This window comes from Ceratotherium simum, chromosome 12 (assembly GCF_057802395.1).
Source record: "Ceratotherium simum simum isolate JZ-2026a chromosome 12, ASM5780239v1, whole genome shotgun sequence".
NCBI lineage: Eukaryota > Metazoa > Chordata > Mammalia > Perissodactyla > Rhinocerotidae > Ceratotherium > Ceratotherium simum.
In genome coordinates this window covers 43,559,227-43,572,263 of record NC_141911.1, presented here as the reverse complement: position 1 = coordinate 43,572,263, position 13,037 = coordinate 43,559,227, and the positions used below count along the sequence as shown (strand labels likewise).

Genomic DNA, 13,037 nt, shown 5'->3' with positions numbered 1-13,037 from the left:
TTCACACGAATTTGCAAGCCAGTTAGCCTTGACTTCTTCTAAAGGTCACTAGCTACAACTCTACAGTTTACTTTGAAAATGCATGTTTTTCAAAAAAATCAGCACCAATCTACCATAATATGAACATTCTATATTGAAAGATGTATTACCACCATCTTTATGGACAAAGACAACACAAAAAATGATGCACACTATCATCTGTCACAAGAGTTTAGCCTCTCTGAATCATAAAAAAGAGGTGTAACTGGGATAGGAAGTAAATGTCAACATATCAATTTGACTCAATAAAAATAAGATAGGTTTATTTCTTTTAATTTTCACTTACTGACACAGGAATTAATAAGCAACATTTGCAAGTTGCTAATTAATGGTTAACCCCAAAAGCTTCATTGTTCTAAAAGTTTAAGAGCCTTCCATGATTTATACAATGCATTAAAAGGTGTTTTGCTTGACTTGCTATCAATAACATTTGAGTAAAACAGAAATGCATAAAATAATAATAGTAATAACAAACATTAATATCACTTCAGGTCCATATCTTCTCCTTCAAAATGAACACACACTTTAGTTTCTTATTAATTAATTTGTTGAAAAAATACATTCTAAGTGCTTTGTTTGAGCTCTGGTGTATTGAGCTGCCAGGGAAGAATTAAGGGGAAGCCAAGCAGGCAGTGCCCCCTCTGGAAGTCTACTCCTACTACAACCAGAGCAACCCAATTTTATTTGTTTTCTATATGAGAGTTCTTCCTAACTTGCCTTCAGAAATAGTTGCCAAGGCTTTAGAAAAAAAGTTTAGAACACACTTTATCTTGAAAGTTTGCTTCTTCTCTCAAGTTCTATGGCTAGGATCACTCATTTGTATAAAGGAACTAGCTAATTTAATCTTTGCAGCTCGGGACACGAATAGGATAGGCATCATCACTCTCAATTTACAAACTGAAAATAGAAAGATTTAAAAACTTGGTCAAAAACCCACAGCTAATATCATCCTCAATGGTGAAAAACTGAAAGCTATCCCTCTAAGAACAGGAACCAGACAAGGATGCCCACTGTCACCACTCCTGTTTAACATAGTACTGGAAGTCATAGCCAGAGCAATCAGGCAAGAGAAAGAAATAAAAGGGATCCAAATTGGAAAGGAAGAAGTGAAACTGTCACTATTTGCAGATGACATGATTTTATATATAGAAAACCCTGAAGAATCCACCAGAAAACTTTTAGAAGTAATAAACAAATACGGTAAAGTTGCAGGATACAAAATCAACACACAAAAATCAGTTGCATTTCTATACACTAACAATGAAGTAGCAGAAAGAGAAATTAAGAATACCATCCCATTTACAATTGCAACAAAAAGAATAAAATACCTAGGAATAAACTTAACCAAAGAGGTGAAAGAGCTGTACACGGAAAACTATAAAACATTGCTGAAAGAAATTGAAGAAGACACAAAGAAATGGAAAGATATTCCGTGCTCTTGGATTCGAAGAATTAACACAGTTAAGATGTCCATACTTCCTAAAGCAATCTATAGATTCAATGCAATCCCTATCAAAGTTCCAACAACATTTTTCACAGAAATAGAACAAAGAATCCCAAAATTTATATGGAACAACAAAAGACCCCGAATAGCTAAAGGAATCCTGAGAAAAAAGAACAAAGCTGGAGGTATCACACTCCCTGATTTCAAAATATACTACAAAGCTATAGTAACCAAAACAGCATGGTACTGGCACAAAAACAGACACACAGATCAATGGAATAGAATCGAAAGCCCAGAAATAAACCCACACATCTATGGACAGCTAATCTTTGACAAAGGAGCCAAGAACATACAATGGGGAAAAGAAAGTCTCTTCAACAAATGGTGTTGGGAAAACTGGATAGCCACATGCAAAAAAATGAAAGTAGACCCTTACCTTACACCATACACAAAAATTAACTCCAAATGGATTAAAGACTTGAATGTAAGACCTGAAACTATGAAACTTCTAGAAGAAAACATAGGCAGTACGCTCTTCGACATCGGTCTTAGCAACATATTTTCAAGCACCATGTCTGACCGGGCAAGAGAAACAACAGAAAAAATAAACAAATGGGACTACATCAAACTAAAAAGCTTCTGCACAGCAAAGGAAACCATCAACAAAACAAAAAGACAACCTAACAATTGGGAGAAGGTATTTGCAACCATACATCTGATAAGTGCTTAATCTCCAAAATATATAAAAAACTCATGCATCTCAACAACAAAAAAACTAACAACCCAATCAAAAAACGGGCAAAAGACCTGAACAGACATTTCTCCAAAGAAAATATACAGATGGCCAACAGACACATGAAAAGATGTTCAAAATCATTAACTATCAGGGAAATGCAAATCAAAACTACAATGAGATATCACCTCACGCCCGTCAGAATGGCTATAATTAACAGGACAGGAAACAACATATGTTGGAGAGGATGTGGAGAGAAGGGAACTCTCATACACTGCTGGTGGGAGTGCAAACTGGTGCAGCCACTATGGAAAACAGTATGGAGATTCCTCAAAAAATCAAGGATAGAACTACCTTATGATCCAGCTATTCCACTGCTGGGTATTTATCCAAAGAACTTGAAAACACCAATGCGTAAAGATACACGCACCCCTGTGTTCACTGCAGCGTTATTCACAATAGCCAAGACTTGGAAGCAACCTAAGTGCCCATCAAGGGACGAATGGATAAAGAAGATGTGGTATATATACACAATGGAATACTACTCAGCCATAAGAAATGATGAAATCCAGCCATTTGTGACAACATGGATGGACATTGAGGGTATTATGCAAAGTAAAATAAGTCAGAGGGAGATGGTCAAATACCATATGATCGCCCTCATTAAGTAGTAGATAATAACAAAAACAAACAAACACATAGAGACAGAGATTGGATTGGTGGTTACCAGATGGGAAGGGGGGAGGGAGGAGGGCAGAAGGGACAATTTGGCACATGTGTGCGGTGATGGGTTGTAATTAGTATTTGGGTGGTGAACATGATGTAATCTATGCAGAAATAGAAGTATACTGATGTACACGTGAAATTTTATACAATGTTATAAACCAATGTTACTGCAATAAACAAAAAATTTAAAAAAAAAAATCTTGGTCAAAGTCACATGATTGGAAATGTAAATGAAGATTAGAATCCAAAACTTTACATCAATATACCATGCCATCTCTTATTTTAGTCTTACCCCCACTGCATTATTGTATGCTTATTGATAAAGCAATGAAAAGGAGTCACAAAAATGGTAACAGCCTATATTTTCAAACCTCTTGGAAATTTCAAAAATTTAGGTGATTATTAGTGTTAAGCTATAAAGATATTTTCCCAGAAACGGCCATATCGACCTTACTAGAGAAGTGAAATACTTAAAAATAAACTGCAATTGGTCACAAACCATTCTGCAGACAATGCAGTTCTACAGGATAACAGTCTTCATTAAGAAAATGATATAGTCCAAGGTTGTTGTTGCTATTTATTATTTTTTTTTTAAATCAGAAATACAGACTTAACAGTTTCTGCTTAATGCTGCAGTGTTCTAATACTATTCAATGATGCACCAGGTGACAACTGAGAATTACATCATGAAGTTCACAGTATTACATAGAAGTCTATCACACTATGGTGCCAACACGTCATCAAGCTCCAAAAAAAATGTGACATTTGTCACATATCATTTCTTAAAGAGAGAGGTAAGATATTGTCAGCCTGCACTGGAGCTCTGAGAGGCCTGACAACGGGGTAACACCACAAAACACTGAAGTAATTAATTTGTGCCATTTTTAAAGATTTTTTAAATTGTGGTACAATACACATAAAAATTACCATTTCAACCAATTTTAACTGTTCAGTTCAGTAGTGTTAAGTACACTCACACTGTTCTGCAATCAATCTCCAGAACTCTTTCCATCTTGCAAAACTAAAACTCTATACCCATTAAACAACAACACCTCCATTTCCCCCTCCCTCAAGCCCCTGGCAACCACCATTCTTTTATTAGTTCTAACAGGGTTTTTTTGGTGGAATCTTTAGGTTTTTCTACACATAAGATCATGTTGTCTGAACAGAGACAATTTTACTTCTTCCTTTTCAATTTGGATGTCTTTTAATTCTCTTTCTTCCCTAACTGCTCTGGCTAGGACTTCCAGCAGTATGGTGCATATAAGTGACAAAAGCAGGCATCCTTGCCTTGTTCCAGATCTTAAGAGAAAAACCTTTCAGTCTTTCATCATTGAGCACGGTGTTAACTGTTGGTTTTTCATACATAGCCTTTCTTATGTTGAGGTAGTTTCTTCCTATTCATAGTTTGTTGAGTGTTTTTATCATAAAAGGGTGTTGAATCTTGTCAAATGCTGTTTCTGCATCAATTGAGATGATCATGTGGTTTTTTCCTCCATTCTGGTAATATGGTGTATTACCTTGGTTAATTTTCATATGTTGAACCATCCTTGCATTCCAAGAATAAATCCCACTTGGTCATATTGTATAATCCTTTAAATGTGCTGTTGAATTCTGTTTGTTAGTATTTTATTAAGGATTTTTGCATCAATATTCATCAGGGATATTGGTCTATAGTTATCTTGTAGTTTCTTTTGTTTTGGCATCAGGGTAATGCTGCCCTCATAGAGTGAGTTTGGAAGTGTTCCCTCCTCTTCAATTTTTTGAAAGAGTTTGAGGAGCATTAGTATTAATTTTTCTTTCAATGTTTAGTAGAATTCACCAGGTAAGCCATCTGCTCCTGGGATTTCATTTGTTGGGAGGTTTTTGATTATTGATTCAATCTCCTTACTAGTTATAGATCTGTTAAGATTTTCTTTAATATCATGATTTAGTCTTAATAGGTTGTGTGTTTCTAGCAATTTATCCATTTCATCTAGCTTATCCAATTTGTTGGCATATAATTGTTCATCATATTCTCTTATAACCCTTTTCATATTTAAAAGTTGGTTGTAACGTCCCCTCTTTCATTTCTGATTTTAGCTGAGTCTTATTTTTTTCTTATTCAATCTAGTTAAAGGTTTGTCAATTTTGATCTTTTCAAAGAACAAACTCTTGGTTTCACTGATTTCTCTATTGTTTATTCTCTATTTTATTTATCTCTCACCTAATCTTTATTTTCTTCCTCTGCTAGCTTTCGTTTTTCTAGTTCCTTAAGGTGTAAAGTTAGGTTGTTAATTTGAGATCTTCCTTTTTTAATATAAGCATCTACAGCTATAAGTTTCCCTTTTAGAACTGCTTTCACTCTATCCCATAAGTTTTGGTATGTTGGGGTTTTATCTTCATCTATCTCAAGATATTTTCTAATTTTCTTGTGATTTCTTCTTTGATCTTTTGGTTAAGTGTGTGCTATTTAATTTTCACATATTTGTGGATTTTCCTCTTTTCCTTCTGCCACTGACTTTTAGTTTCATTATATTGTAACTGGAAAAGATATTTTGTATGATTTCAAATTTTTAAAAATGTATTAAGACTTTTGTGGCCTAACATATGGTCTATCCTAGAGAATATTTCACATGCACTTAAGAAAAATATGTATTTGCATCAATATTCATCAGAGACATCGGTCCGTAGTTTTCTTATACTCACTTTGTCTGGCTTTGGTATCAGGGTAATGCTGCCCTCATAGAATGAGTTTGAAAGTATTCTCTTCTCTTCAATTTTTCGGAAGAGTTTGAAGAAGACTGGTATTAATATTTCTTTCAATTAACTGGTATTAATTTTTCTTTCTGCTGTTGTTAGATAGGGTGTTCTCTATATGTCTATTATGTCCAGTTGATCTATAGTATTGTTCAAGTCCTCTATTTCCTTACAGATCTATATGGTTAACCTAAGTTATGCAATTTTAGTGCAGCAAGAGTTTGTTTCTAAGGTATAAGGTAGAACATTTAGTACTGATGCTACCCCGTCCCTTCATTACAAATGTATAAAAGGTAGCAAGCCCAGGGTTCTATGCTTTATGTGTATTCCTCACTTCATACAGGTTGCTGAAATCACAAAATACCATTTGTGCCTTCATAACGAAGAAGGGAGGCACTAGAGAAATATATCCATTTGCATGTATCTTTGTCTCCTGTATGTTCTCTGTGCTGCTTCTGGGCTGGTTCAATAACAAATTGAAGCAGAAGTAACTCTCGCCAAGTATAACATACCATTCTCCCCAGTCTTTGAAACCAAGACCAAGCAGCCTGATCTACCTCAAGGAATTTCACCAACATCACCTAAAAGCACTCCTAAATCTCTACTGCCAGCCCCAAATCACAAATTACAAAGTGCAGTTCATTTACTGCTATCGAAGTAATGCTCAATCCCACATCAAAGGTAGCTAGAACACTAAAAGAAAAGACAATCACAGGATACTCAATATTTGTTGTAAAGTGTGGGAGAGACTGCTGGCTGATCAACAAGATATTTTCTCTTTTTCAAGGGGACATGACTAGACTATATTTTCCTTGGAGTTAGGTGTGATTCAGGTGAAGTGGAGTTAAGTGAGACCTGGAAAAGCCAATGATGTAGTTCTAGTCTGAGTCTGAAGGCCTGAGAGACAGGAGAGTCTATGGTATAAGTTTCAGTCTGAAAGCCAGCAGGGTCAAAATGCAAGAAGAGCCAATGTTTCAGGTTGAGTCCAAAGGCAAGAAAGGACTGAAGTCCCAGCTCAACTAGTCAGGCAAGAAGAGTTCCCTTTTCCTCACTGGAGGGTCAGCCTTTTTGTTCTATTCAGGCCTTCAACTGATTGGATGAAGCCCATCCACAATGGGGAGGGCAATCTGATTTATGCAGTCCTATCATTCAAACACCCTCTCAGACACACCCAGCATAACCTCTGACCAAATATCTGGGCACCCTGTGGTTCAGTCAAGTTGACACATACAATTAACCATCACAGCCATCCACTCCTCAGGAGCACCAGCAACTAGAAATTGTGTTAGGCCTCTGAAAATTTTTTATTTTCTATTTGAGCATTACCTTAACTAACACATACTGTTAAATAAAACTAAGTAGTTTTTTCTAAATCAGAAGGACCTAGAAACAATGAAAATACTCAAGAAATACAGCAAAAAGTGGGAAAAGAACCATAACAGCAGAAATGATAGTTGAAAATACAACTTAAGGCAGCTTAGGCAACAAAGTGCTACAAAGCATTCCAAGGAGTTTGGATCTGATTATATAAAAGTGAGACACTTTCTTAAGGTCTGAGATTAGTGAAATGATCAGAGCTGAAATCCTGGATAGGGGAGTATTATTTGGTTGTACTAATGATAGAAAGAATGAACTAAATCTGCACTGGGTTTAACTGACCAAATATCATCACTTTCAAAATAATGTTTATATAAGACATCTTTACTTGTTTATTTAGGATTTATACTACCTCTACATAGTTCCAAAGGAATAGCTGAAGCAACTTGCAAAACACAAAACAAGACAAAAATATAAGCTCACCGAGGGCTGGAATTCTCTCTCAGTTCTCTCTCATTGCCCCAAAGAGTGCTGGTATATAAGGATAGGAACAGAGATACATTTACAGAATGAATGAATGAAAACGTAAATGACAGGGGGGAAAAGGTTACACGGGGGGAGGGAAATAGATGAAATAGATGTTACTAAGCAACCATCTCAGATGTGTTTGCAGCAGCACTGCAGCAATACATTTAGCAAAAGCATTTCTAGGCAATTAGGGGAAAATCAGAAATAAAATGAGGGAATTTTCACTGTCTATAAAAGTCTACAAAGTCCTTGGAGGGAAAAATCCTTTTCTAGAATTTAACTCCTAGAAAAATTGATGGATTGAATCCTTATGTAACAGATGTCTTTAACTGTGGTTTTATGAGTGAGAAATAGCTACGTCAATGCTTCTAACATTGGCTCTCTAAAGTTTGTTAGAATATTGTTAAAACTTAACACAGTGAAAGCATTTCTATACAGAAAGAAGATAATGGTTTAGAAAGTTTGCAGTTTTATGATCTAATTTAATATGGGGGAATTAACCATATTTTTAAATTCTTCTCTACATCTATGAAGAAACATCTCTTGTGAGTTATGTCAGAATCTTGCTATAGCCATGCTGCGTTCTAACAACTCAATTCATAATTTACTTTATCAGAAAAGACAGTAAACAGAAAAATTTAAAGTTTTCTGTTACTACATCACAAAAATAAAACTGGATGAATTTTCACCAAATAAGAGGGTATTCTTGGAATTTTTTGGCTATGTAGCACATAGAAAATGCACTTTGAAGGATCACAAATGAGGTGAAGAGGCAGGTAATAGTGGCACCTAAGAGAGGTAGCCTTCTTCCAAAGAAGTTGCAAGACTCAATTTGAAATGTAGCTATTTTTTATGTAGAAATTCAGGGAAGGTTAGCCAGTAGATACTAAAATTTATCATTCACTAATTCATTTTTAACACATATTTATGATTGTCAAGTATGTGCCAGGCATCTTGTTAGACACTGAATTTACAGAATTTAGCAAAACATACATGGCCCCTGATCTCAAAGAGCTTATAGTCTAGGATGGAAAGCAGATGTTAAACAAATAATCCAGGTATAACATGTAAACTAAAATAAGTCACAGAAAAGAAGTTGTAAGAGTTGGTAATTGGGGAACTGAATTTACGTGGTCAGGGGAGGGTCAGAGAAAGCCTCCTTGAGAAAGTCATATGTAAAGCAGAGATGCAAAGGAGAGAAAGGATTGATTTCCCCAGGCCAAAGACAAAGAAGGCAGCCTGTGACAAAGGAACTGAAAGGGGAAGAGCAGAGCAAGGAGAATAAGTGCTATTTTTGAGTACTTACAGTACAGCATACTAATTCCAACCTTTACAGCACTCTATGGTGAAGGTATTAGTATTCCACTATACATAAGGAAAGTGAGGCTCAGGGAGATAAGTAACGTACCCAAGAATACAGAATGCTCCTGAGAAAGAGAAGAGGCACAACTCAAAAGTTAGGTCTAGCTTCAAGCTCTACATTCTTTTCATTAAGGCTCTAAGGTCAGAAAGTTTAATACTTTAATCCTCACTATATGGCATTAAAGTTCTAGGCCTATAAAATATAATACAAGGTTAAATATTTCCTTATTGTGTTCCATCCTTTAGATATCCATTCCAGTTTCTGTGGGTTTTATATTTTAAAAGCCACATTTTTATGTGTATCCACATTATATTTTGTGCACATATAGTTAGTTGGCTAAATGGCCTTTAAAATCTTTGCAGGAAAGATTTTACGTAGCTTAAGGCTACATAAAAACATAAAATTAACAACTTCATGGCATTTATATTTCTATGACACTTTAAAATTTTACACAGTGTTTACACAAATTTCAGGATATTTAAGAAGATACTTGCATTTCTTAGTTAAAAAGCTCAGGGATAAACTATAATTATCACATGCTAGATAATACAAGTGTTTCTAGGTATCACTTTTCCTTAACAAAAGCTTCTAGAAGGAACATCTTCATTAACTGTTAATACTTCTAACTTCCTATGGTAGACAGAATAATGACCCCCTAAAGACGTCCATACCCTAATCCTTGGGTCTTGTGAATGTTACCTCACATAGCAAAAGGGGCTTTGCAGATGAAATTAAGGTTGCTAATTAGTTGACCCTAAAATAGGGAGAGTGTCTTGGATTATCCAGGTGGGCCCAATATAATCACATGGGCCCTTAAAAGTGGAAGAGGAAGTCAGTGAGAGATGGGCAGATGAGATTTGAAGAATGAGAGGTCCACTCACCATAGGGACCTTGAAGATGGGGGAAAGGAGCCATGAGAAAAGGACTGGGGGTGGTCTCTAGAGGTGAAAATAGCTCTCAACTGACTGTCAACAAGGAAACAGGAACCTCAGTCCTACAACCACAAAGAACTGTATTCTGCCACCAACCTGAATGAGCAAGGAAGTGGAATCTCCCCAGAGCTTCTAGTAAAAAATGATGCCCTGCCAACACTGACTCCTGACCTACCGAACTGTGAGAAAATAAATGTGTTGCTTTATGCTGCTAAGTTTGTGGTAATTTATGGCAGCAATGAAAAATTAATATTTTTATTATTCCTGTACTCCTTAATTCTAGCTTCTTTGAAATTGTTCCAGCCAATTCTTAATTGTTAAGTGCAGTAAGTGCAGTCCCGTTGCCTACTGCTCCTCCTGACCTTGCTGACTACCTCCTTCTTGGAGCCCTCTCCTCCCTTGGTTTCTACGGTACCATTCCCAATTCTTGATTCTCTTTTCTCTGCCTCCTTCATGGGCACTTGCTCTAATCTTCTGTAAATGTTGCTGTACCTGAGGGTTCTGTCCCAGGCTCTCTTCTTACATTACATATACTCTTGGCTTCTACCTATAAAAGCTAGCTAAGGACTCCCAAATCTCATCCACAGCTCAGATATCACACTTTAGTTTCAATCACTACCCATCTTCAAGGATGTCGCAAAGCCTCCATTCATTTGAACTTGGTCTTTCCTCCCAAACCTGCTTCTCTATCTCAATTCTTTTCTCCCATTAACTGCACATCCAGTGAACCAATCAGTCAAGTTACTTTGCCATTATCTTAAGACTATTCTTTCTCACTGACCTCCTATGTTATTGGTAGCTAAATGCATTTGGGTATTTCTTAAATGTCCCTTTCTATCCCCATGCCACAGCCTTAATTTAGGAACCCATCATTTCTGAAAAGGATTAGTAAACTCCCACTTTGCCTCTTCACTTCTAGTCTTACCAGTCTACAAATACATCCTCCACCTTCTCTCTAGCATGAGTTTTCTAAAAAACAAGTCTTATTCTGTTTATAAAAATGTTCAATAGTTCTCTGTAGTTCTCAGCATAAATTCTGCCCTTTTAACACTCAGTTCTTTTACTCCCTTCAACACTCACCTATTTAACACATTTGTGCTGTTCTATATGCTCTTTCTTATAACTGAGATGCCTTTCTGCTCTTCATTTTTAATGGCTGACTGAGGACTCAACACTGGTATGCCTCAAAAGTCATGTTTGAAAATCACTATTTCAAGTCTTAATTGCATGCAGCTTCAGAAACTCAACTACAGAATGATATAATAAATAGTACACTGAACTTGGCACATCACACTAAGTTTCTAGTTCTATTATGAAAAAGGCAAAGGGTTAAAACTGCTCTGGGCCTGTTTTTTCATTTGTCAAGTGAAAAGTTTTAAACTAGATGATCTAAACTAGTCCACTAAAGTTGACAATTCTAGCTTTCTAATTATGAGCACTAAAACTTATTAGGTACTGAAAACACTGCACTGTTCAATTTCTACAGATCCATCACATCCTCATATCATTCGCACACAATAATTAACTTTATCAACTAGATAAATAAAGAATATAGACTATCTTGTTCTAAGAATTTAGGGATAAGGTCTAAATGTGATTGGAAGATCAAACCAATTAGATGTGAAGGCAAAATTATAAACTGAAAAGAAGTCAAACTTACAATTACCAAAAGGAGGGCTACCTAGAGTGATTAAATGACCAAGAATAATGTAAAAATTTCAGAGCAAGCAAAATCATAAGACTAGATCAGGGTTTTGATGGCTTTTATGCATCAGTTTCAATATAAATTAACTCTTCTAATTTGAGACTTCTTCCCATGGCCATTCTATTTACTTTCTCTCTCCCCCTTCTGAGCTTTGTTGCCATTTGCTTTTAAATCCCAAGCAAATGCCTCTTCCTTGTTGCTTGGGCAGAGGCTATAAGTAAATTCAGCTAAAGTGACTGACTGATCGTAAACAGGCTTTAGGCGATAATGAGTCTCTATTAATTAGGGCTTCATTGGTTTCAACCCAACCCTCTCGCTCCCTCCCCAGCGACGGACACCGCGCTTCAAACAGCGCATCTAGGGAGTAGCCAGGAGTCACAGGCCACCATCGCTGTGAGGGTTGGGTCCCTTCACCGTTACAGAGGTGGGGATTGCGTAAGCTGAGCCTTTTTGACTTTTGTTGGCGTTTCTGTGAGAAGTAGCCGGTGGGGTGAGCAGCGCCCAGACGCGACTTGGGTCTCCTCCACACCCCTCGGGAGCGCGCATCGGGGCTCGAACGTGGAACGGGGCTGAAATGCTAACCGCTGGAGTAACGGACTCGGCTCCCTGGGGCCCCTTAAGTCTTCAGGGCCGGGCCGGGCTGGGGAGGGCACCTGGCCTTCCCGAGCCCGTCCCAAGCCCAACACAACAGTTCTGGAGGACCCAACGGACCCGAGGTGACCAACTCCCGCCGCCCAGGATGGCCTTCCTTCTCCCGAGGCCGAGAGCCCGCCCAAGAACCTCGCTCGCTGCGCCCCCATCCCGAACTCAACATCCACTCCCCTCACCCGGCCCCAACCTGTTCAGCCTGGCGGGTCGCCAAAGAAAGGGGCGCGGCCCAGGAACCCCCGCCCCGGGGGAAGGAGCAACGACTCCGATTCCTCACCCCAGCCCGAGCGCAAAGGACAGCGGAAAGTGGCCTACTGCCCACGCACCTGTCTTGGGGGCCTGTTTTCGGCAGTGGCAGCTCAGATGTCCGAGTGGCTGCCACTTGCTCCCTAAGTCTCCCCAGACCACTCCCGCCGGCGGCCGCCCAGCAGCGACTGCTAACCGCGCATGCGCGTGCGGCCGCAGGCGGGGAGGAGGCGGAGGCCCGAGGCGCGTGCCGCGCGCACCTGCACCGGGGGGCTCAACGGCCACCGAGGGGCGCCGCCCTGCGAGCCTGCGCTACGAATGCCGCCGCCCGCCCGCCGTAAGGCGCGCTCCCGGCACCGCGCGCCGCGCCGCCTCCGCGGGCCAATGGTAGCGTGGACTGGGCTGGCGGTGGGGGGGAATGTCTGGTTATTAGTCCCAAGACTTTTCCTTCCCGCAGAGCGCTTTGCCCTCTCTGCAAGCAGTGGGGGTCTGCCTCCTATTGCGCATAATTGGGTCCTGAATTTTATGTAAATCCCGTTTTTAACAGCGTCCAGTTGGTACCCCAGGCCTTTCCTAGAGTTCGGTATGTTGTTGACAGATGAGAGGTCATTGTGGTC

At 38.7% G+C, this 13,037-nt stretch overlaps 1 protein-coding gene across 1 annotated transcript in view; it reads right to left on the bottom strand.

The window, feature by feature from the left end:
• The window catches only part of CLGN (calmegin), a 43,014-nt gene extending 30,410 nt beyond the window's left edge, over positions 1-12,604 (bottom strand). Inside the window, exon 1 of the mRNA XM_004426475.3 lies at positions 12,501-12,604. The gene's annotated coding sequence lies outside the window, so the exon portion shown is untranslated. The remainder of the gene's footprint in view (positions 1-12,500) is intronic.
• Between the last annotated feature and the right edge of the window lie 433 nt (positions 12,605-13,037).